Source organism: Podarcis raffonei, chromosome Z (genome assembly GCF_027172205.1).
Source record: "Podarcis raffonei isolate rPodRaf1 chromosome Z, rPodRaf1.pri, whole genome shotgun sequence".
NCBI lineage: Eukaryota > Metazoa > Chordata > Lepidosauria > Squamata > Lacertidae > Podarcis > Podarcis raffonei.
The window spans coordinates 1,304,856-1,331,537 of NC_070621.1; the positions used below are offsets into that span (position 1 = coordinate 1,304,856).

The window sequence follows — 26,682 nt, forward strand, 5'->3', positions numbered from 1 at the left end:
TCTAACCCTGCTCATCCATCAGATTACTTTTATGCATAAATCAAGCCATCAGCCAATTTATACTGTATTTTATTCTAAATGAAGTAAAACTATCACATTTTCCTTCAGCTGAGCACTTAGCAATATTATCTGAAAGAAAAATACACTGAACATTTTTCCTTTCCAGGATTAGATGTTCTTGTTCTCCTTTCCAACATAGCTGCAGGCAAGTTTCTGGCCTGGAATTTACTTGCTCCTAAACCAGCAGGGAAAAACATTTGTAATAACAACAACCACCGCCACAACAAAGAACTGCCCATAAAACATACTGGCTCACTGTATTAAGGCCTATACAATCCCCAACATGTGGGAGACGAAGGGTTTGGTCACTTAAAATGAATCCCTCAATCTGAATGGTACTCCATTTCACAATATGCAAATACAATTTTGGAATCTCTCCCTGAACTCTGCCCGTCACTTACTCACACATACATACACTTCTTCTAGAAGCGATATTCCAGCAAATATTCCTGCAACCAAGGGAAACCAAAGCTTACACCACCCCCTGCAGAAATCTGACAGGTGCACTTTAGAAGGCAAAAATGCCCAAGGCACTTGGTAGCGAAGCCCAATATCATTAGTTACAGGATACCTATTAAGGAAAGTAACTTCACTAACAGCAGCCTCTGCTCATAACTGATGCACCCTGATAGATGCCCAATGCGCACTCCCTTTCCAAATCAGCCTCGATAACAGCTGTGATCAGCTTAATAAGGTATAAGCATGTAGCTTTGGATGCCTAGATCACATCCACAGGCCAAATTATTCTCCCTGATGAACAAACAGCTTGAGTAGCAAGGAATACTTCCCAAGCAGAAGAAAGCACAGCAGCAAGAATTGTGCCCACATGTCTGTTTCCCTATGCCAACACACCTATCCTTTTGCTGTGTATATCCAGCTGTTTTCCATATGGCTAGCACTCAACCCTCTCTGTTGCTCACAATGCCACTGAGCAGTAGTAATGCCAAATCTTAAACATTTCAGGTAATCTAAAAGGCAAAATTTTCTAGCTCTAAAAACACTGAATTTAAAAACCAAAATGAAGCACCCCCAAAGCTATTCAGCACCTGAGATTTCCCAGTTGAAAAAGGTGCATAGTTCAGAATGTTGGGGGAAATATATTGTGCATAATTTCTGGAATACTCAAAAACAGGAGGATAGAGAGGGAACAAGGTTTAATCAATAACAGAAATTTGTGTATAAATTCACTGCTTCTGTGCTCCTATGCACAAACACATTCCCCTATTACCTGCCTATTTGCATAGGAGAATGAGATTTGCTTCATTTTTACCAATGCAACTTGCTAAAGCATCTTCCAGTGTTGCATATCAAAATCCAAATCAGTGGCCTAAGCCCATTACTCATAATGTGAGGGGAAATGCAGAAATTGGGAGAATGAAGTGGATCACTGCAGTCTGTGAGAGAGCTTCTCCAAAGACCTCAGAAGCCCACTCTACAGTAATCTGGAGCGGGGCTTTAGTGTGGCTGCCCTTACCCTGTGGAATAGCATTCCTGTTGAGATACAACAGCCCACTATGAGCACTTTTCAGAAACAGTCAAAGACTTTTTTGTTCAAACAGGTTTTCCCAGCTGGATAAATGGGTATTTATCACAAGTGCCCACTTGTTGGGGTTCTAGTCTTGTTTTAAACGTACAGTGGTACCTCCAGTTACGAACTTAATTCATTCCGGAGGTCCGTTCTTAACCCGCAACCGTTCTTAACATGAGGCGCACTTTTGCTAATGGGGCCTCCCGCTGCTGCCGGCACACAACTTCCACTCGCATCCTAGGTCAAAGTTCACAACCAGGAGCATCTACTTCCAGATTAGCAGAGCTTGTTACCCGAAGCGTTCGTAAGGAGGAAGGTACGTAACCCGAGGATCCACTGTATCTGTTGTTGTTTTTTTACCCATTTCTAATTATTTTATATATCTTATATTGCCTTGGCATTGTGGTTTAGAAGGCGATTAATAACTAAATGATGATGATTATAATAATAGTAATAATAAGAATGACGATGAAAAAATAATTTTAATGCCAATTCACCCAGTTTAGAGTTCACCACAATCACTTTATCTTCTTCCTGTGCTTTGTATCACCAGCGAGCTGCCACCTCAGTGCTCACCTGCATTTAGGAGCACAGGTCCCAATGATGATCCTTGGTGGAGAGGGACTTCTTACCTCTCTTCTTTGTAAAATCTGTTTCCTGTTCCTTAACCAATTCCTGACCTACGATGGACCTGTTGTCTTATCCCATTACTGCTAAGTTTACTTGGGAATTTTTGATAAGCCACATTACTGAAAGCTGGATCACCCCATCTCAAGTAACTCTTACTAGGTTAATCAGACAGGACTTAGGCTTGCAGAAGGCATGCTGGTTCTGCTTCAGAAACACTTTCTCTATATTATTGGTATTTCTGTCTTTAATAATGCTTGCCACCAGTTTTCCCACAACAGATCTTAATAGTCCTGTAATTTCCTGGATTCCTGTAAACCAGAGATGTCCAACCGGCAGATTGCAACTTTGATGAAGTGTCCCCAGAAGAAGCTCAACAACTGTACTGTTGGTCTTCCTCCCCCAAAAAAGCTCAACAACTTTGGTCAATCCAATGGGTAGATCACTGCCAGTGTGTTTATAGTGGGAGTATATCGCAGTCTCTTTGGAGTTGGACATCCCTGCTCTAAACAAACTGCGGTTACATTGTCCATCTTTGTGTATGGAAGCTGAACTTAGGGTCATTGCCTGTTTGTTTGTTTTTGTTACAAGATCAGCACAGTTCTTTAAGACCCCTCCAGACCAGTAGTGATTCATTTGTTTTTCATTTGTTAATAAGCCCTAGAACAATCTCATTATCACTCAAATTACTCAGACTCCTTCCTTAAAAAGTTAGTTCAGGCACAGAGATCTGCCCTAAGTCTTCCACAGTGTAACAGATCAAACTTCCTTTTCCTCCTTTAGCACACCTTTAACTCCCTTGTCATCCAAATGCCAACTTCGTTAGCCTGTTTCCTGTTTCCAATTTACTTTTTAAAAAATGGCCTTAATGCTTTTAAGGATGTGCTTCTCAGATTTGTTTTGGCATCTCTTTTTGTCTGCTTGCATTTATTTTGCCACAGATTGTGTTCTTTTTTTGAACAAGACTTTTATTTTTTGAAGAAAGCCACCTTATCTCCAACAGCCTCCTTGACTCTGTTGGCTAACTACACTGGCTTTAGCTAAAGCCAGCAAAATAATCTGTCCCAGCACAATTGACTGGCAGAATGCAATACAGTGGCACATCAGTGATATGCACATTGAACATTCCTTGCCAGAGCCATCTACCTGAAACCCTGGGCTGCCGGCCAAAGGCAAGCTGTGGTAGGGAAGAAGGCTGGCTAGTGCAGAGAATAGGCTGGCAAGACTGGCTCATGTTCACTGCTTAAAACATGTTGCTCTTTCATTTCTGAGGTGCCATAGCACACCCTTTTTCAGCTACAGGTTGGCAATAAGGGGGGGGAACCTTGATAAATCAATAGCAAAGTGACATTATTATGCTTTGTCAGCCAAAACAAAGGGCAGCTCATGGAAACTGAAGTACAGTACAGTACTTCCACTCAGTGAGCAGTGTTTCGATCTCACTTAATACTAAAGTTTTACAGAAATCACAAGTGTGAAAGACACTTCTATAAGGTCAATTGCAATCTATAGGCTTTATTTTCACAAAAAATGTATTTGGGACTGAGGTGGAATATATGTGTAAAAGAAGCAGAACAACTTTTACTGAGGCCTCCATGAAAGAACAAAGTGACTGAAACTATTTTGAAAACTGAGCACCAAAACGATTCTGCCTTCCTTCCTTTCTCTGCTGCCTGATAATGTTCTCTCTCTTGCCGGCTCATAAAATAAATCTGTCAAGATGCTATACAAGATTACTGATATATTTAAATGATGGCCCTGGCTTGTGATTACATTATCTCCTGGCTCTGTACGTGTGTGACAAGGCAGCAGCCCTACCCTGGGAGAGTCTTATTTCTGAGTGACTTTTATTGTCCATTATCTTACAGCATTTATGCCACAGCCATGATGTCTTGTAGGAATATTTCACAAAAGAAATATCTTTGTCGTTAGTATTCTCACTGCAATTTAGTCAGATCAACCTTTAAATCTCATCCATCATGCTGAAGAGCTTTGGCAAAGCAAGCAACAGTAATATATGCCTTCTTGTAGGACGTAATTACCAGCTAGGTTAAACAGCAGAGCCTCCCCGCATCCCCTCCTGCAACACAAGCAAACAGAAAACACACAAGCAGCCTCTGGCTTCTCACTCTCTCACTTCTTCTGGGTGGAAGCGCATAACCGGTTCACTGCAAGCAGACTGACACTGTCTGGCACATGACAAATATACTTGAACCTAACAATTAAGCTTCTGTCAGCACTTCCAAAAGCAAGGAGTATTTACAGTAAATCCCTCACAACTTTTAACTCCTTTGCTTGCCTTTCTCAGGAATCGGTTCGAGTCAAACTCACCATAAGCAGAGCAGTTTAAGACGAAAAGACACACAGATATATGGCAATACAGTAACATACACCTTTCAGGACCTAAGCACTGATAAGAGAGATGGCAATAGACAAAAGAGTCCTAGGGAGCGTAAGGGAATTGTACAAAAAATTAGTAAGACTTCTTTCAATTCCTATAGCTGACCTTCTCCTGACTTTCTACAGCATACATGTTCCTACTACAGCTTGAGAGGCTATCCACAAAAGTAGGAGTTTGCACGGTTTGCAAGTGTTCTCAAATTGTGAGGACTGCCTTTAAAGGAACGTTGCCTTTCCCCTGCTTATGGCAACCACAGATTTTCTAGTCCTTTCTACGGAAACTTATGAATATGATGCATTCCCACACCCACAATGGCTTACCAATTATATTGCTTGGTGATGTGGGATAGGGCTGCTCTTTTCTGCCACTTTTTAAATTTTCCATCCTCAGGTTCTCTCTCTTAGAACTTAACAAATAATCTGCTCCTTTCTTATTCCCAATTATCTGCCTTGCATGAAAGGGACAGGGATTCATTCTGGCGTATTAATGACACTTGGGGAATCTTTACACAATTTACAAACAGAGAATATTTTTAAATGCTTACATTATTACCCAGAAATATGGCTAAAGCCTCAAAAATAAACGCTGAACATTTGTTTTTAAAACTTTCTTCTTCTTCAATGTGAAGAAATGCAGAAGGGCTGGCAAGGAAACACAGTAGTGCTTCAGTGCCTTTCAAAGGAGATGTCGCTGTCTATATAGCATTTGAGATATACTGAAAACCAACAAAGCTTATAGTGGGACATCTGTCCAGCATAGGCAACGCTCTAAGATCCGAGCCAGAAGCTAAACACCCCTGGAAGCTTGTGCAGATTGCTACAAGAGTGTTCTCAAGGGGAGCAGGTGCAAGAACCAGTTTCCTGGCTACAGCCCTGGAATCCTGTAGAGGGATACTTGCCACAGGCACAGAACCTACATAGAGGACTGGAGAGAGACCACAAAATTTCCTAATCTGTAATAAAAGACTGCAAAAGGACACAGTTTTTAAAAATAGAGATTCAATATTAAACACTAGAAGGACAGGGTTCTAAGAGAAAACCCCTGATGAAGTTGTTCTCAAGGGTCACTCTATCCTTAAATTACACAACTGAACAATCACTGCTACCCCATGCAGTTCCTAGTGACTTAGCCCTGCAGGTGCAGCTGCTGATTTTGCCACAATAAATCTGTTTATCGTAAAGGTGCCACAAGGTGCTTTCCCAACAAATAAACCAAAGCTGCTCTGCTCATTTAACCATACACACAATTTCATGAATGGCAGCACAACTAATGCAGGGGGTCAGGGGAGAAAGTAATATAGTTAGGGCTTTGTTCAAGATGTAAGTAAGCTTTACCAGAGCATCAACAGAGGCAAAGAGCTAAACCTCACCTTCTGTTCAAACACCAACATTGGAATGTTAAGTCAAAAAACAAAGAGAAATCCCAAACATTTGTTAACTCAACAAATGTGAAGTTAGCCAGAGTTGGCTCATTCTAGACGTCAAAAAAACAAATGCTGCTAGCCTATATTTAAATATTTGTGGCAAGTTTCCCATCCTGTTTGAAAGAAATTCTCCACCCAGCTCATGTTTACGTTCCTGTCTTTAGTCAGCAAGATTAATCTTTCAACAGAAATATAGTAAGATGTTTCTATGCCTCATTTATTCATTCACAAAAAGCTCCAATGAACACAACTTCTTTCTAAAGAGTAGTGTGTATCGTCATTTCCATTCACCAAGACATTGAAGCAGTGCATTTTTGGTAGAGGTTTTTTAACTACCAAAAATGAACTTCTTCCATGTATTCAACTTTCACCACTTTCCTGTAATATAGATCAAGGACGACCAAATGTGAGCTAAATTTACAGACCAATTTAATCTGGCCTCAAATGACCCTTCCACATTTTACTCAAATTTTAGTGCTTTTGCTTGTTTGTTTTAAAGCTGCCCATATCATTTACAAGAGAAAAAAAGAAAAGTGTACTGGAGTGCAAGAAAGAAATCTTCACTTTAGTGTTCACTCTGATCTGGATTTTATATTTTGTGTTTTGTAACAGCACGAAAGTTTCATCTCTCTGAAGACTTTATGCAGGTAACTTCAGATTACTGAACACCACATACATATGGAGAAGGGCAGCAGCTATTTGCCAGAAATAGTCAGACTTGCTTTTTATACTAAAATACACCTAACATTTTGCTGTCCACACCAAACTACAATGGTTAAAGTTAAAATGTTTATTATTGGTCCCAACGGTGTAAAATGGCAGAATCTAGATCTCCATCTTGCATTTCATTAAACAGAGAAGACCTTTTAAAAGTTATTTTAAAAAGCTGAATCTCAAAGTAAAGCTTCTTTTGGCATTCATGTCAGAGAAGGAATTGGACCTTAAACAACAACTAATTTGGTGCCTTTTGTTCTCTGTTCAGACGGTGGCAACAAAGGTTTTAGTGGGTACAGTACTTGTCTATGCGAGCTTATTACACCCATTTTATAATTTGATTGAATTGTACCTGGAAATGAATTAGCAAACTGCTGTGATTAAAGTCCCAAATATAATGGGCTCAGATACTAAAGGGGTGGTGCCGAGATGATGGGAAGCTCCTCCTAAGATGCAGAAGAAGAAGGCCATTTGTCCACACTGAGGCTGCAGAAGTCCCAAACTCAGGAGGTTCAGCTATCTTGCTTTCTGCAGCCTGGCCAAGACCTATCCAGAAGGTATTTGACCTGGTGGATGGGACCAACTCCTTCATTTTCATATTGGATTTATTTGCTGTACTTGACTGCTCTAGTGTTGTAAATTTTTGTTACTGTTTAACTACTGTGTTAATTTGTTGGATTTTATTTTTTAAAAACAGTTGAAAGCTGCCCTGAGCACTGTGCATACAATGCAAGTTTGGATAGAATTAACTGAATCCCAACAAGGCAGAAGGACTGTTTTTGGCGGACAGGGGGCGGGCAGGTGTGAGGGAATAACTGGTCCTGAATGGGGTAACTGTGCCCCTGAAAGACCAGGTGCGCAGCCTGGGAGTCATTTTGGGCTCAAAGCTGTCCATGGTGTCACACTTTAATTCTGTGCCCAGGGCAGCTGTCTACCAGCTCCATCTGAGACCATCCCTGCCTGCACACTGTCTCACCAGAGTGGTGCATGTTCTGGTAATTTCCCACTTGGACTACTACTGCAATGAGCTCTGTGTGGGGCTACCTTTGAGGGTGACTCAGAAACAACTAATCCAGAATGTGACTCCCAGACTGGTGACTGGGAGTGGCTGCCAAGACCATATAACACTGGTTTTGAAAGACTGACTCCCAGGATGTTTCCAAGCACAATTCAAAGTGTTGGTGCTGACCTTTAAACAGCCTTGGCCCAGTATACCTAAAGGAGCATTTCCACCCACATTGCTTAGCTTGGACACTGAGATCTAACTCTTGAGGGCTTTCTGGTAGTTCCCTCACTGCAAGAAGTGAAGTTATTGGGAACCTGGCAGAGGGCCTTCTCGCCAGTGGTGCCTGTCTGGTGGAACGCCCTCCCATCAGATGTCAAAGAAATTATATGACTTTCCATAGGAATCTGAAGGCAGTCCTGTATCAGGAAGTTTTTAAGTAATAAATTCTTAGCATACAAATCAATATGGCTAACCTGATCCAAAACACCCACCCACCTCACTCACACACGAAAACAAAGATCACCACAGCCAATCACAAGCAAACAATCACACCCTAGGCCAACCCCAACCTCTCTCACCACCAAAGGAACACAAGTCAACAACACAAGCAACGCTGACACCAAACTCTACATACATTAAACATAATAGAAACACCGCCACCCGACCCCACCCCCATCCATCTTCCCTCTCTCCACCCCCCCTTTCTTTTTTCTTTCTTTTTTCTTCTCCCCCAATGCCTCAACAAATGAAACGGATTTGTAAAAATGTTACATGGAAGAAGAAAAAAAAATACGAGGCACTACACTTCTGTAAAACAAGAAAATCCTTAATAAAAAATATTTTTTAAAAAAAGTAATAAATTCTTACTACTACTACTACATCTACATTATGTGGGAATATTAAACTTGTGTCTCAATTAATATATTTTTTTTATGCATGTTTATTTTCATTTCCGTGAACTGCCTTGAGTCTCTGCTCTGGGGGAAAGGCAGGATATAATAAACAAACAAACAAACACTGTAAAAATACCATATATTGTTCATGCAGATGCAACACTTCCTGCCACTAACAATGACTTGTATGTACTTGAACCTATATGCTGAACAAAAAAATCTGCTGGCAGTGATGCTTAGCTATGTGCATAAACAAACTGGTATTTGGAGGGAAAGCATTATAAACCTGATGTAACAGGTCTTATCAATATAAAACAGGAGGGATGAAAAAGTTCAGAAGTAAATCCTAGCGAGGTGGGGCAGCAAACACATCACATTATGGGCAGTTTCTATTCCCAGGGCTGCAATAATGAAGCAGCTCAAATGGAGCCTAAAAATCTGAAAAGTTGTTTATGTACTTGTGCTGTAAAGCACACACCAGCGTTTCTTTGGTGGACAAAAAGCATGGTGTCTGCTTTAAGAGAGGAAGTAGCTCAAGGAAGAGGGGTCCCAAAGTGTTTTCGCCTCACACATATTTCAGTCTTTCTTGGAGTTGGCTCAGCAATTGGCTATCAGCTCTTTTGCCCTGGATTCTAGCTTTCTCAGCCTTGGGGAAAAATTTTTTTGAGAGATGATACTATAAGAAAAGGAGATGAGGTATGTCTCAGACTGTGTGTACCATTACAATGAAAGCAAGCACACCCAAGACCCACTGCAGTAGACATTAGAGACAGAGTCATCCATATTCCACCTGGCTACCTATGTACTTTTTAGATTATTTTACAATGTGCTTGAAGACAGAAACACCTGTTATAGCCCTTACGTTTGTATACTAAGGAATGTGCACCTCAACACTGAATTAGATTCCCATCTTTGCTGGCTGCTGGTACCAGTAGTGTGAAAGATACTAAAGTACTGCATGCAGTTATTGCAGAATGTCTGAAGATAAAGGGCCTTCATTGCTCCATTTTTCTTATCCATTAAAGGGTCATGGAAAAGTAACACGTATACAAAAGGAAGCCCCTTCCTTGAAACTTTCTTACACCAGCAGCGATTCAAAGGGACAGCTATGTCTTTGAGAGAGTTATAAATACAGTTGCATTAGCCAACACGAAACTCTCTGCGGTGTGTTGTATACCCAAGAATATTACACAAGTTGCTGTCCTCCATGAGAAAGAATTAGTTTTCCACTGAAAAGAAAGGAAAGTAACTAGAACAGCAACTCCTTGGGGGACTTATTAGATCCTCAAAGAGCTGCTGTGATTGCTGCTTTTGCCAGGAGAAGTTTCATCTTACATGTATACAAGGGGAAGCCATAAGAGAGGAAAACCCTGAAGACTACACTTCAATGTTCCTAGATAACTGAAGTAATATCTTTCAGCAGCTGAGTGCTACACTAGGCTTTTTCTTAAAATTTTCCTAGCATAGCATGAATGTCAGAATTAGCATCCAGGTGAGATTTTCTGCAGACACTCATGATTTGGTCACTGAATCAAATTTTCCGCTTAGCTTTCCCTAGACCTACAGTATGAAATTTTAAGAGAAAAGCAAAATCTGGCCGCTGGTGGGAAGGAGGAAGATGGAGTCTTAAAAATACACTGTTAACAGCTATCCCTAACTGAAAATGGTTGGAATCTCACTGCCTGTTTGACTAAAGAGAGCTTAAAAACTAATCGGAATATATCTTGTAATTTTTATAGTCTCTCCTTGTGTTTTTATTAGTTTTCAGTTTGAGATTGTATTCCCACAGAAAACTCGCACTCCCACAAGATAAATTATTTTACTCACATTTCTACGTACGTTTATTACTTAAAGAGGCCACAGGAGCAGTGAACATCCCTGAAGCAGCAGTGCTCCATAAGGCAAAACTGAATACATTTTATTTTATCACAGTAACTGAGTAATATACAACTCCTCTTGATTATTCATTTCTTCCATTCCATGCCCAGTACATGGCAACACTGACCATACTGATACACCAGTGTTTGTGGTCTGGGGAACATGTATTAGCTGATCCACAACCAGCCTTACACCTACAGTACATAAGAGAGAGCAATAGTACGTAAGAGCATAAGAGCGGGCCTACTGGATCAGGCCAAAGGCTCACCTAGCCCAGCATTCTGTTCCCATAGTGGCCAGCCAGATTCCTAGGGGAAGCCCACTTGCAGGACACAAGGAGGGAGAATAGCACTCTCCTTACCTGTGCCCCCCAGCAGTTGGCATTCAGAGGCAGACCAGTTCAGATACTAGAGGTAATACCCAGCCATGATGGCTAATAGCCATCAGTAGACAAATTCATGGCTAAATCCTTTTAAAAACCATTCAAGTTAGTGGCCATCACTACATTTTACTGCAGTAAATTCCAAAAGGTTAAGTATGCACTGCATGAAGTTGTATTTGTCAGTCCTAAATCTTCCAATATTCAATTTACTTTATTTATTTATACACCACTTTTCGGGTGGACCTCACAAAGTGGTTCAATTTCACTGAATGACCTCAGATTCCAGTGTTATGAGAGAAGGAAACATGTCTCTATCCCCTTTCTTCACACCACACCCAGCATAATTTTTCTAAACTAAAAATCCCCAATTGTTGTAAACTTTACTCATGGGGAGTTGTTCCAGTTGCACAATCATTTTGGTTGCCCTTTTCTGAATCTTTTCCAGCTCTAAAAGATCCATTTTGAAATGTACTATAATATACACCATGGGCAGGCAAACTAAGGCCCGGGGGCCAGATCTGGCCCAATCACCTTCTCAATCCGGCCCACAGACGGTCCGGGAATCAGTGTGTTTTTACATGAGTAGAATGTGTCCTTTTATTTAAAATGTATCTCTGGGATATTTGTGGGGCCTGCCTAGTGTTTTTACATGAGTAGAATGTGTGCTTTTATTTAAAATGCATCTCTGAGTTATTTGTGGGGCATAGGAATTTGTTCATTCCCCCCCCCAAAAAAATATAGCCCGGCCCCCCACAAGGTCTGAAGGACAGTGGACCAGCCCCCTGCTGAAATGCTGTTTTGATTCCCTTGGATTAAAGTTTCTTTTGTGGCCTTTTGAAAAATGGAAGCAATTAACCATTCCAAAAAGAAAGCATGACAAATAAAAGGAGCACCTCATATCATACCTTTGTAAATTAATCTGGAGTAACTACCATTTCCTCATTCTGTACTAACAAAAGCACATATTACATGCCTACACATCTGATGGCCCACCAAGCTGAATGCAGCCCACCAGACATGCACTGTAGCCAGGAGGGTTCTTGCAACTGAAGGCAGGCAGCAGGAAAAAGGGCCACTATGCATGGCTGGTGGGCTGCACTGGTGGTTTAGAAATCATGCACTAAAATCCCGACTTTTATGCTTGCAGTATGCTTTTAACACACACACCAAGGCAAGGCTTAGTCCTCAACAGAACTGCTACATCCCCATATACTAATACACACACACACACAAGTAGAACACATTTAAAAGGGGGCGGGAATTATCTGCCCTACAGGAGGCCTTCCTTGGACAGCAAGGTAAACACAGAGCGAGGGGCAAAACTTGTCATTTTCTTACTTCTTGAAGGAGGGAAAACACTTTTTTAAAAATACTACTTTTATAACAAAGTTTGTGATTTACTATCAGCCCGAGCTCCCCTCCTGCCCCCAAGAGAGAAGCAATCCATACAACCAGGTGCAAAGTTGCAGCTTGTTTGTTTACTTATGCAAAGAGACCACAATGGAGTAAGATTCCCTCTTCAGCGCATCCAAAGGCTTCATGAGGAGTTCAAAGGGAATGCCAGAAGCTCAATAGCTTATAACAACTTTTCAGCTTTTGCGGTCAGTCAGGGACACTGCCCTCACCCTCCCGTGGTGGAGATTTCAGTCGCAAACCTTGTGACAGGAAATCACTTGGCTGCCAGGGGGTGCTCCCGAGTCACAAAAAGCGCCTGGCGCCTGGTTAGTTTCAAACACTGTTTTCAAATGAGATCTGCTATGCTGCAGCACAAAGCCAGTGAAGCTGATATCCATAGATATAAAATGGGGGATGCAAACCAGAGATGAGAAAAACTGGAAGGCTCACAAAGAACAGCACACCAACGTCACAGAAGGTATGCGGTCATGAAGGATGTTCTACCAGCCACTGCCAATGCAGTGCCAAGAAGCGAACTGAGCGGGGAAGGTCAGTTGTACATGCTAGCGACCACCTCCTGAGGGAGGGAGGGACACTGGTTAAAGCTCTGGAACAGGCATCTCCAACCTTCAGCCCTCCAGATGTTTTGGACTACAATTCCCATCATCCCTGACCACTGGTCCTGTTAGCTAGGGATCATGGGAGTTGTAGGCCAAAACATCTGGAGGGCCACAGGTTGGGGATGCCTGCTCTAGAATATTCAAAAGTAGTCAGCTTCACATTAGTGCAGATCCCATATGCGGGACTTCATGGAGGCTATGAAGTGAGACATCAAATAAGAAGAATTAAACCTCAAGCCTCAATCACTAAGGGAGAAGAAAGTCTGAAGAATCAAATCAAGCAGGTAAAAAAATTACAATCTGCACTGTACTCTTGGATGGTAATGTTCTTATAGCTGACAAGATGTTATTAATTGGAGTAATTGACCTGTGAAAGCAGTAAGAAGCTCAAGCGAGTTAAAAAATTATCCTATAAATACCATAAAGATTAACAGATCTTTAATATTCACCCAAGAAGCGCTTACACTAAGTACGATGATTATGGTAACAGAGTTTATTTACTAATGTAGGGCTGACTTTAATATATACAACTTGCCACAAAAAGCAGCTCTGGTTCTTAATCCTCTAAGAGCTAAAAGTCATCGCTTAGATTTTCCAAACTGATTAAGCAGAGTCTGCAAAGGAAAGAAAAAGAATCCACTACTCATTTCTGATGTACGAAGAACTCTACATAAATGTTTTAGTATAGTAAGCTCTGCCTGGCCCAACTGGGAGTCTGAAACACACTCCATCACCAAGATCTTGCACACAGGGATACCTTCTTCTTCTCTGGCAACAAAGATTAAGCACAGGTTGTTGAGTGAGAAAATCAAAGACTAGGAGGCCAAGAGTTTTTCATGGATTCTCTGGGACTAACTAATTACCTTGTTTCTGTCAAGGAGCAGGTTTCCCACAAATCAGACTGAAAAGCAGTAACAGGGTTTTACTAATTGTGCCCTAAAGCTTAGAACTTCTAGAATGAGATACCATGGCTGGTCTTTTTTCTTTTTTAGTGACAATAATGTAAATAATATTCATACACAGCTAACAAAGTAGCTGGAGCTTTTCAGAGTTCCATAATCAAAAGCAACAGGCCCCTGTACCAGGGAGCTTCAAGCAGAATTTCAATACAGTGGTACCTTGGGTTAAGTACTTAATTCGTTCTGGAGGTCTGTTCTTAACCTGAAACTGTTCTTAACTTGAAGCACCACTTTAGCTAATGGGGCCTCCCGCTGCCACTGTACTGGGAAGGGAGCAGAGTGGGTGGAGAAGAACAAACAGCTAACAAGGATGTGAATATCATGGATTTATTGTGGAAGTGGGCTTTGAGGAGCACACTGCTAAAAATATCACTACTAACAACAAAAACATATGTTAAAATTTGGAAGCAGGAAATCAGCTGGTGAGGCAGTCAAGATTGTTGGATGGCAAAGGATTTAAACAGGAAGACTGAAGAGGACTTCTCTAAAGAGGAAGGCTGGAGGAATTCTTTGCTAGACTGCCCTGTGGAATATGCTGGATACCAACAACTGTTTGAAAAGTTAACAGTCAGGTCCTGAGGAATCAGCATTGAGACCAATGCTAAGTAACTTGTTCACAATTAGAGCCAGTGGTGACAGGTGAGGTAGCCAACGTTGCAAATCAAATCAAATTACTCAGGAATAGTGAAAATTCAAGCAGACTGTTAAGCACCTCTCCAAATGGAGCAAATGTGCAGTAAAATGGCAGATGAGGTTCAGTTTAAGAAAAGATAATGTGATGCACATTAGAGCAAAAATATTCTACTTCACTCTTAAAAGTGATGGTCTGAATCGGCAGTGACTATCTAGGAGAGATCGACTGTGTACAGCAGCACTGAAAAGGGCAAATTACATGATAATGTTTATTAGGAAAACGAGAATAAAACTGTCTGTATCGTAATGCCTTTAATGTATGGTGTGGTCATCCCAAAAATGAAAACATAGAGGGGTTTTAGCCCTTTCCACATGATGCAAGCCTAAATTACGGAGGTGTTTTAGTTTCAAAACAGACAACTCACAGCGGCATGATAGTTGTAAAATTATGCATGGTATGGAGGAAGTGAAAGCAGAGAATTTTCTCTCCCCCTAATCTAGCTTTAAAATGAAAGGTCGCCCAATGGGAGTAAATTCAAAACAGACAAAAGGAAATAGTTCTTCACACAGTGCAGTTAATATAATTCTTCCCATAAGATGGGTTGGTGGGCTGCTTAGATGCATTTCAAAGAAAAATTGGACATATCCAAGGTGAACAAGTTTACAGACTATTGGTCATGACGTCTAAAAGGAATCTTCATGTACAGAGACAGTTTACAACTGAGCATTAGGGCTGTTGTAACTGGTGGACCTCCATTGTGGGGGGAAAGATGCTGGACTAGATGGATCTTATCTGGAAACAGTGGGATATATCAGGGCACTATTTTTGGACTGAAAATTCAAGTCTGCCCTTGTATAGATTAATTCATGTGTGTTGCAGCATTAGGGCAACGGTGATGAAAGACAAGAAGATGAAAGCACAGCTGCATCACATTACAAATCTATTAACTCCCGCCCCCTTCCCTTACACAATGCTCTTTATACCTAGCTGCTCAGCAGTAAATACTTCAGGTGAAAATTGTTTATGGATATCACAGGCCCGTTCTTTCAGCAGCTCATTCAACCATCTCACAGACATGCCTAGGAGTTGCCTCTAGATCTCTATGGAGGTGCAGCTTGAAGAACACTGACGATTTCTGAACAAGCAATCAAGTGAAAATATATTTTGCAGACCAAAAACATCCATCTTTTTTCAAATTATTCTGCAAGCCAGCTTGCCCCAGTTGGCTCTGACATTCTGCAAACCAAAAAGTGTTATAGTCCTTAGAATCTTGCAGTGAGCACACATATTCTATTCCATTATTCCAAACATCCTCCTTTTTAAAAAAGATTTCCTCTCCTCCCTGGCACACATTCAAATTCACAGCATGCTCAGAGTCACTCTCTAGTAGTAATATGGACAGCAGCTGGCTCATAGGAAAGGGGAAAATTTGGAACTTGAGCTGTCCTACACCCACTTGAGCCAGGAGCAGACTGCTGACTCAAGAGGCAGACACTGACAAGCAGATGCCCGGGTTCCAGTCCCCTGCACGTCACTTTACAAATACATACAAACACACAGTCTGAAAAAGCAATCCCAGCTACTTGGCACCCATCCCCTCCCAAACAACTTAAGAGTACAGGTTCAGTTTCATGTCCATTCAAAAGGCTGAAGGACGTTTCTCATTTAATAATAAAGAGAATTCTCAAAGTTCACAGATGAAGCAACAAAAGTAATTAGAGAACAGTAAACATCACACCACTCTTCAAAATGGAAAGGCTGCGAGCCCTTTGAGAGGGTGTGGGCCAGCACCTGTTCCAAGAGCATTCTAGACTAGGGCAAGAGTTCACAGAGCCTATCAATTTATCCTTCATCTCTGCAATAAGAGGGCACTAAACCATGGCATTTTATTTATTTCAAATAAAGAGTTCAACAGGAGAAAGATACAAGACGTGTGCCCCCACCCCAAGAGAGAAAGAAGCAGCCATCCTGCTCTTCCCAGCATTATTTTTAAATAACCAATAGGGAACTGCTTTCCACATTTCACAGTTCTGGTAAAGTGGCCAGTTTATGAACTCTTTTAACAGTTCACAGTTGTTCCATTAAAGAAAACCATTCAGTCATGAATTAATATGGTTCTAACAACTGGTCTAAAATTTAGGCACTGCGAGTCTCTATTGCCTTCAACTTCAAAATATATACGTTTTTCTAACTATGGGATTTCGTTCAGTGTCAAAACGCTGAACAGTGCAAAAGGCTCCACTTTTATGACAAGAATATTACATTTGTTTCCTTTGAGTCTCTACAGCAGAGGTAATTATGAGGAAAGAACTTGCTGTTATTAAAGAATTCTCTAGGCTCCCTGACTCTGTTGTGTAAAAGCAAGAATAGAATATCATCATGTTTATTTTGATAAAGTATAAAAAATTCTAAGAAGTTTATTGCTTTTAAAAATGTAGAGGGGGAAACATTAAATGCATGCTCTTACAAGAGAGTCGCTGCAGGGACACTAGTTGAATTCCAGGGGAGAATTACTATTTCAAAGCAGCTCTGGGCAATGTGTCAAAATCAATATTAAGCAAAGTTATCTGCACTTCTAAATCTGCTCTTTAAAGAAGGATCTATAAAGCAATGTGCTCAGCCTCTTGAGTCAGAAGCATTTTACTCAAAAATATTAAGTTCTATGTCTCGCATTCTACTATGCACCTCTACGGTTTATCTAAAAATTTTATGAGGCAACACAGCCAGATGATCTCCTATAATAGGAGGCTGGGAAGCCTCAAACTGAGCAGTTTGGGGCAATTCTGCAGGAAGTGATCCAAGTATTGCAGACAGTATTTGCTAGCACAATTTCTGTGGCCGAAATCAGCACAACTGCCCACCAGGGGAGAGAGAAAAAGGCCTGCATCTTTGGAAAGATGCTTGTTCCTCACATGAAATCCAACTGAGGGAAACAACTAGGAAGACTCCTTCAGATTCCACATGCAAGTCGGCTCAAGTCATTTCAATAAGACATTTTAGCACACAAAACTTTGGAAACATTTTTGTTAGTGTATGTAAGAAAGTGTAACATTTAAAATGGATGTCACAGCTCTATTACTATTTGGAAGGTTGAGGAACAACAATAAATCATTGTTCACCGTATCAGGAAACTGGAGAGAGTATTTTTAATTACAAAAAAACAAAACACAAAACGTAATGTAAATCCCACAGTTCCCACGGCAAAGAACTGAAGCAAGAACACTCTTATGATGAGGTGCTTCTGGAACTTGCAAAGGAAGCTCAAATAGACACAGTAAACATAACAGAAATAGTCCCAATTTTATTTATAAGTGCCCTTTACTGACTCAGATTGGCTATATTATCTCTACTTCACTAAATCAGTGGTTTTCAACCAGTGTGTCAAGGCCCCCTGGGATGCTTTGAAGGATGGTCAGGGGTGCGGTGGGCAACCCTGGCCTCTGTCCCTCTTTCCTTCCTTCCCACCCTCCTCTGATGCCCTCCTCTATCTCTGCCTCCCCAAGGCTTGCACAGCTGTTTGTTGCAGCAGCCCTGGCTATAAGCTCCCCAGGCGAATGGTGTGCCTCTGGGGCTGGCCAGGGGGTGCTTCCCCAGCCCCTGTGGGGCAGTGTGAGGAGGCATCTTTCTTTGGGGCGGGGAGGGGGCAGCTCAGAGACCAGAGACAGCAACTGCCCAGAGGACTCCCAGGGAGAGGGGAGAGGAGAGGAGGCTGAGGGAACACTCCACAGGGGAGGGTGTTCGAAAAAGGGTAAGGGGCTGCCAGCTCTGCAGGCAAGGGGGACATAACTGGGCCCCTGAGCCCCACAAAGAATGGAGTTGGTCAAGGGAGCCGTGGACTCAAAAAGGTTGAAAACCTCTGCACTAAATGATGATACTGATGCTTACACCATTTTTAAAATATTGGTACACACTTTTAAAGTGCTAAATATCACTGTGTGCTAACACCAAAAATTTGGTTCACTCAGAGAACAACATTAACATCAACATTAACAATACTCAAAGGGATAGAGGCAATTTTGGAGGTTGCAGTCTTTGTAGAGTTAGAGGCTTGAAATGACACGAGCTGTAAAAAACAATGACGTGTTATGATCTGCCTGAATATTGAACTAAGAAACCATACACCTTACAGGAAGACAATAATGGGCAATGTATTTTGACTTTTGTTCTCTTGAATTTAAAAACAATGTATGTAAAAAGATACTTAGCCTTCTCATAAAGAGAACTACTGTACAAGGTTGATTTACTCGGCACACAAAGGGAAAATAAAGTCTTATGTTCAGCTATTAGGCCTGTAGGAGCAATCCATTAAAGCAGGCATTTGATCTTTGGAATATTCTGACTACCTTTCACTAAGCATTTTGTCAAAATGTTAAAAAGTCTACTTCATCTTATGAAGCCTGAAAATCTGGCAAAACCTTACAATAATGCTGCTTCAGGCAATCTTAAGCACTAGGATCTTATTTACACCATTTCAAGTGGGAAGACACTGTGAAATGGCTACCCAGAGCCCATTTTTACGGTAATCAACATTATTTAGCACTATCCCTAGCTTGTCACAGTAGGATCCTCAGCACTTGCTCTGGTAGCATCCAGGTGAGGCTTCTGAGGAATTATTTCCCTTCTATATTATATGTAGCAAATTTAGTGACAGCAGCAACTGAAATATATTCATATGCAAATGTGGAGAACTATCTTTTTATTATTGTTGTTGTTATATTATTATTATTATTATTATTCCCTACCTACCTGGCTGGGTTTCCCTAGCCACCCTGAGCATATATAAAAACATAGTAAAATTAGCAATTCCAGCCCAATGATTCATGTACAGTTGGCTACAATCTGAGGTGCATTCAACTGATGAGCGATCGCCAACGCACAGGTCCTTTTGGACCCAGAAGAGAGCAAGGCAGGCTGGGGTACCTTTATTCGCCTTCTGCCATCGCACACAGAGGCTGGGAACAGAACCCCTGTGTGAAATGGTCGTCGCAATTCCTTCTTGTTCAGAACCTTCTATATTAATGGCAAGCATTTCATGTAGAATACATCTCATAATAAATAAAGATTAAAAGCTAACTGAAGTAATATTACTAAATGAGCTAGTTAGCTAATTTATATATCATTTCATACATTCAGAGGCACTCCAAAGCTATTTACAATAAAACAAAAAAAGACAATAAAATACTAAAAGTGCTCATCCCAAAAAAGTCCCAACCCCCAGTACAAAATACCACCGCCCCTGGTTGAGCACTGCAGCCACCTACAGTTGAAATGCCCAGGAAAATAAAAATGTTTATTCTGCTGCTGGGAAGAGGACAAAGTTAGAGCTTATGCCCCAGGCTGTGTTTCTTTAAAATGCTAACAACTTGTTTGCTCAGCGTTAGCTGCATGTTACAGTCCACAATTTTGCTTTTTATCCCAGGGATTCCCAAACTTGGATCTCCAGCTGTTTTTGGACTTCAATTCCCATCAGCCCTGACTACTGGTCCTGCTAGCTAGGGACGATGGGAGTTGTAATCGAAAAACAGCTACCAACACACACCCAAGTTTGGGAATCCCTGCATTAGTCCAACTGTTAGCACCAAATAAATGATAAATGTTAGGAGGGAAAGTAACCAATTCTTTTTGTAAGCCTACATTTTCCTGAGGTAATATGTTGTTTTCATTGTACTTTCTCTCTTCCGCTTTGCAGTCTCCACAAATGCCATTCTATAGAAGCAACATAAATTACAGTTATTTACAGTTATTGACCCAATTCCTATTTGGGCAATTAGCAATCAAATGAAGTTCACTTCTCTCTAATTGTTGCTTTTTAATTTTCCTTCCAAAAGAGTTATGCTCTATATCAGAGCTTCCCAAACTTCTCTTGTTGGTGACAAACTTTTTAGACATGCATCAACATTTCACGACATAGTAATTCAGTTTTACTAGCAAACCAGAGATTAAACTAACTCCTTTTCCCAGCTCTGAAAGAAGTGTGGGGAACAGTCACGTGACACAACTATACACTGAAATGGACACGCTAACGTGTCGCGACACAGTTTGGAAAGCTCTGCTCTATGTGATATTAAGTCCTACAAACTGCAACAAAGCACATCATTATTTCCTGTTTTAAGGTATTTGGGCTACAAGCCATAACCCTCTTATTCCTTGGGTAAAAGAGTTCAATGACTGCAGCTAAAGTATATAGGTTATTCTGAGAAAAGTGAAGCATTGTATGTGTCACATATTCTAAGGAATTCACTGTATAGATTCACAACAGTTTTGTCTTCTGGATAATAAAGTTTCAGGGCAGATCTGTGCCAACCAGCCTCCTTAAAACTTGAGGAAATAAACATGACCAGCAGTTTAAGGCTGTTCAGGTCTTTTAATGCTGCTGCTGCTGCTGCTGCTGTTGTTGTTGCAACACAAACACTCACAACACTAAAAAAAATAAACCTAACAAGAGAATACAAATACAAGTATGAATATAGATACAAATACTAAACAAACATATAACCATATTTCACTTCTTGTTTTCTCCTAACTGACTTCCTTCGTCCTCAACGCAGGTCTACTTTCATATGTAATAAACTGTTTCCTTCTCATTCCGTTTTTCCTACTTTTCTTTCTATTTTAGACTTTTATACCTTAATTTGTTTTGCAAAAGTTAATCAAAACAAGTCCATGTATTAATTTGAGGGCACCACTTTTTATGATAATCTCTATATTCTCCCCATTCCTTTTGAATTTTTTGTTTAGACTGACCCCTAACTGCATCTGTCATTCTAGCCAGCTCTAGGTTATCAAATAATTTTTCTTGTCATTCATTTTTGTTGGTCTGACTAGTTTTTCCAGTTTTTGGCAATTAGGATTCTCGCCACCAATATTGAATACAGGAATATTTTTGCGTTTTCCCTAGCAATATCTGAATCTAATATTCCCAATAGAAAAGCTTCTCGTTTTTTTTTACAAAAGTTTGTTTAAGTATTTTCTTCAACTCTTCATATACCAAATCCCAGAAGCTCTTGATTTTATCACAGGTCCACCACATATGTAGGAGCGTCTCCGATGCTTGATTGCATCTCCAACACAATTTAGATTTTGTTTATACATTTTAAATATTTTGCTTGGTGTTAAATACCATCTATAAAACATCTTTAATAAATTTATTAAAATAATTCAACATTAATACATACATAGTACGAATATATAAACATACATTTCATACAATCCTTAAAAATATTCATACATACCCACACTCAATCCCACCCAGCCTCACAAGCTGTAAATCTCCAATTCTCTTTCCATAATCTCCCCCATGATGATAACTGAATAGGTTTGCCTGTGTCCATTGCCCATTTAATCATTACCTCTTTTACTTGTTCATCCTTCACCTCCCACTCTAGTAAAGTTTCATACATTTTAGAGATTACCTTTGTCTTATTTTGTAGTAATTCTTTGACCAATATTGAAATTTCTCTTGCAAAACCTTTTTTGTTATCTGTTCTGAACACTTCGTTTAATTGGTAGTACTGAATCCACCCTGTTAGGTGATGTTTTACTTCCTCATATTTTTCCAATTTCAATTTGTTATCTTTTTCTTCTAGCAGATCCTTTTATGTGCCCAATTTGATTCCGTATTTTTTCTTTTCACTGCTATCGCCTCCAAAGGCCAAAGCCGCCAGAGCATTTTAGGTTCTAATAATTCTTTGTACTTTTCACAGACTCTATATATCAACCTTCTTACAATATGGTTAAGAAATCCTCTGTGGACTTTCACCTTTTCATGACCTAAGTAGGCATGCCACACATCACGGTTGTCCAACCCTTCTAAATCCAATAAATCTGCATTTTGCAGTATCATCCATTCTTTTAACCAATTTAGACAGACTGAATCATAATACAAATTTAAATCAGGTGGTGCCAATCCACCTCTATTTTTCTTATCTATTAATAATTTATGTTTAATTCTTGGCTTTTTGTACTGCCAAATGAATCTTGATATATCTCTTTGCCATGATTTAAAGCATCTTACCCCTCCAATTATTGGTATCATTTGAAATAAAAACATCCTTTTGGGAAGCACATTCATTTTCACTACTGATATCCTACCACAGAATGGTAATTTTAACCTGTTCCAAATCTCCAGATCTCTTTTAATTTCTTTCCATATTTTTATATAATTATCCTCAAATAGATTGCTATTTTTATTCGTCAGACAGATTCCCAAGTATTTAGTCTTATTTACTATCGTTAGTCCTGAGCTCTTCTGTAATTCTTCTTTTTCTTGTATTCTTTGCTAGCATGTTGGTCTTATTTTTATTTAACTTAAATCCTGCCACTTTTCCAAATTTGAGGATCTTTTCTATTATTTTGTACGCTTTCCTCTGGATTTTCAGTGGTTAATATCAGGTCATCCGCAAGTGCCTTTATCGTGTGCGATATCTTCCCCACCTTTTATGTCTCGATCTTTCCTTATTGCAATCACTAGGAGTTCTAGTACCATAATGAACAATAAAGGTGAGAGGGGGCAGCCTTGCCTGGTCCCCTTACTTATCTTAAATTCTTCTGTTATCTCATTATTTAATATCAATTTGACTCTCTGATTTCTGTATATCTCCTCGATAACCCTGCTGAAATTTTCTCCGAGTCCTGTGGCTTCTATAGTTTTTTTTATTAATCTCCAAGAGATGTTATCAAAGGCCTTCTCGGCATCTACCAGCATCAATATATCTTTTTTTGTTTTCTTCTTACTTCCAAATATTCTAATATATCTATTATATTTCTCATATTATTGCACATGTGTCTGCCTAGTAGAAAGCCCACTTAATTCTTATATATAATTTCATTCAGTACTCTTTTTAATCTGTTGGCTAGGATATCAGCAAATATTTTGTAATCGTTATTTAAGTAATCGTTATTTAAGTTAATTTATATTTAATAGTGATAAAGGTAAAGGACCCCTGACAGTTAAATAAGTTGCAGACAACTCTGGGGTTGTGGCGCTCATCTCGCTTTACAGGCTGAGGGAGCCGGCGTTTGTCTGCAGACAGTTTTTCCGGGTCATGTGGCCAGCATGACTAAGCCCCTTTGGGCGAAACCAGAGCAGCACACAGAAACACCATTTACCTTCCTGCCAGAGCAATACCTATTTATCTACTTGCACATGCTTTTGAACTGCTAGGTTGGCAGGAGCTGGGACCGAGAAACAGGAGCTCACCCCGCTGCGGGGATTCGAACCGCCGACCTTCTGATCAGCAAGCCCAAGAGGCTCAGTTTTTGATTGATATTGGGTGCATTCCTTGTTGGGGATCAGAGTGATAAATTCTTCTTCCCAAGACTTTAGTATTCGTCCTTCTTTTAAAATTCCATTCATAACTGTTTTCATTGGTTCAGACAGTATCTCTTCTAGTTTCTTATAATATGCTTTTAAGGCGGTTTAAGGCCTTTTGAAGATGCTTCTGCCTACCTGGACAGTATCAGACAGTATCTCTTCTAGTTTCTTATAATATGCTTTTAAGGCGGTTTAAGGCCTTTTGAAGATGCTTCTGCCTACCTGGACAGTTCATCACTCTGCCCACTAGTACAAGGAGAACCAATGCCAGGAAGAATGAGGGCTGATCAGGTGCAGAGTTCCTTGCAGTCACATCACCTTTCTGTGTGTGGGCTGCAGCAGCCACACACAGCCCAGGATCCCCCTCATCTGCTTTGTGAGGAGGCAGGGAGATCCGGGGAGATATCATGCACCTTGGGTTCTTGTTAGTGTGCAAAGCGACAAAACACACACACACACACACAAGTCTAGGCTATTCCCAAAGAGAATAGAACATGAAAGTGAGAGAAGAGGCTGAATTCCCTGCAAAAAGAAGCTATATGAGAACAACTGTTCTATGTTATGCCTTTGGGCAGAGGAGGCAGCACCAGCACCAATTCCAACATTAAAATTTGCAATCTGATACTAAACCACACAAAGAACCCTATTTTTAGCAAAAATTTCAACCATGCACACAGTTCCAGAAAAAATTCTTACTGAATACATGAGTAAATTCAGATTATACCAAAACTGTGTGAGGAGGGAAATGTTTGTTTCAGGAACTTCTTACTTTAGCTATGTTGACCAACGAATGAAAGACAACAATGGGACTTTCCATTTGATAAGCTCTTTCAAATTTATGGCCTCCTTAACCTGGGTTTCCATTCAGATAAACACCCTGATGTAGTCAGTGTTAGAAATTAGCCAGGCGCCAGATCTCAAGTTTGCATTGCTGTGAAATACTTTTTAATAAAAACATTTTTCCTATTAACAGTCTTAAATCATGAACACTTACACAACTATATATTTATTTATAACCCACTCTTCTTTGTTCACACAGCCCCATATGTTCACATATTTGAATGTATGTGACTATGTTGTACAGAATCAGATGGTTGATTTTGTGTTGTCTACTCTGAAATGAAGCAGCAATCCCAAGTTTTTTTCTGCACTCCTACCTAAGACCCTTTGAATTTAAGTTGCCAGGGAATGAACTGGGGACCTTCTGTATGCACAGCCTGTGCTCTTCCCCTCAAGGCCACATGAGACTCTTCGAGGAGGAAGCGAAGGGATACTCTGTGCTCTTAATCTCAGGGTTGTGAGTTTGAGCCCCACGTTGAGCAAAAGATTCCTGAATTTGTAGGGGGTTGGACTAGATGTTCCCTGTGGTCCCTTCCAACTCTACAATTCTATGGCCCTATGAAAACAATTTTCTATCCATAGCAAGAGCAACTCCCAAAAATGAATGTGGATGATGGGTATGTGTGCACTGACAAACAAATTTCTGCCTTACAGACATAAATCAAGGCTCGGAAAAGACACTGGGCAGGATTCTTGGACACGATCCCCAAAGCCTGCCTCTAATTTATCCTTTGATAGCAGGAATGAAGAGAAACCTGTCAGATAATGAGATGACAGCAGAACTGTACTGGAGAGGCCCACACAGATTCTGCATTAGAAAACACACCACAAACTGTTGGGATGTTTTTAAAAACCAAGTAAAACAGACACATTAAAAAGTCATGGCACCAGGTCACCTCTCACCAGAAGGGCATTCAGCTGCATGCCAGCAAGTTCGCCTACATCACAGAAGTGACCATGGCAATCCCCTGGGGCCAGAGGCACCTCCTCAAGGATGGCACAAGCCACCCCACCAGACAGACGGTCCCCAGTGCGCCCTGTGCCCACTCGTGCCCCTAACCCACAACACCTGGAGAGGATCCCTACGGCCACCCACCACGAGAAGAGCAGCAGTCGTGGGAGGAAGCTCAGCTGGGAAGGGCCGGGGGCGGGGTCGGCGGGGCGGGGGCGCCGCCCGAGGTGAAAATGAGAGCTGATCCCGCGAATCCAACAGGTCGGCCGGCCGTCGTGGTTAAGGGAGACCTTCTAGGAGGCCAGCACACCTGATGCATTTAAAAAGGGAGCCATTCCTAAGAACAGAAATAAGAATACCGGGGGGGGGGCAAGGAGTTATAAGGTGCTGGAGGTGCTTTTAATGCTGCGGGGGTGGAATGAGGGGGCGAAAGCGACCCCCTTCCAGAAATGCCACGGCAGGGGAGGGGTGACCTGCGGGGGTCGCGGGCGGGGGGAGGGGCGTGTCCCGAGTCCGAGGCTGAGGGGAGCCGGGGGGGTCTGCTCGGCGCTCTCTGCCCCCCCCCGCCCGCCCAGGTGAAGAGGCCTCTCGGCAGGTCGCCGCCCCCGCCATCGCTTACCTGCTGGCGGCTGCTTCCGCCAGGGAGGCGCCTTCCCCGCCGGAGGGGCTCCGCGCCGCCACAGCAGCCCCCTCCCCTGCCCGCTCTCGCTCGGGTGGGGGGGCGGGGGGAGCCGCAGAGCCTCGCGCTCTCACCCCTCAGGCACTCAAGTCAAGTCAGTCAGTCAGAGGCGCACGGACGCAACTTCGACCCACTCGCCACCCGAGCGACCGACCGACCGCCGCGCGCGCGCACATACACACACGCACACGCGCGCCCCCGCCTGCCCGCCTCTTCTCTCTCTCTCTCTCAGCCCTGCGTCCGTCCCCAAGCTGCCACGCAGGCCTCCCTCCGTCCCTCGTCGGGAGCGAGCGCGTACGCGTCACCGCCGGCTTCCCGCCCGCCACTCCAGAGGGGCGAGGGGGGCGTGGCTTCGCCGCGGGGCTCCTGCCCCCCCCA

General features: G+C 41.6%; 1 protein-coding gene across 1 annotated transcript in view; it reads right to left on the reverse strand.

Annotated features, from left to right (window-relative positions):
- The window catches only part of NEK6 (NIMA related kinase 6), a 93,613-nt gene extending 67,231 nt beyond the window's left edge, over positions 1–26,382 (reverse strand). The window contains exon 1 of the mRNA XM_053373730.1: positions 26,245–26,382. The gene's annotated coding sequence lies outside the window, so the exon portion shown is untranslated. The remainder of the gene's footprint in view (positions 1–26,244) is intronic.
- Between the last annotated feature and the right edge of the window lie 300 nt (positions 26,383–26,682).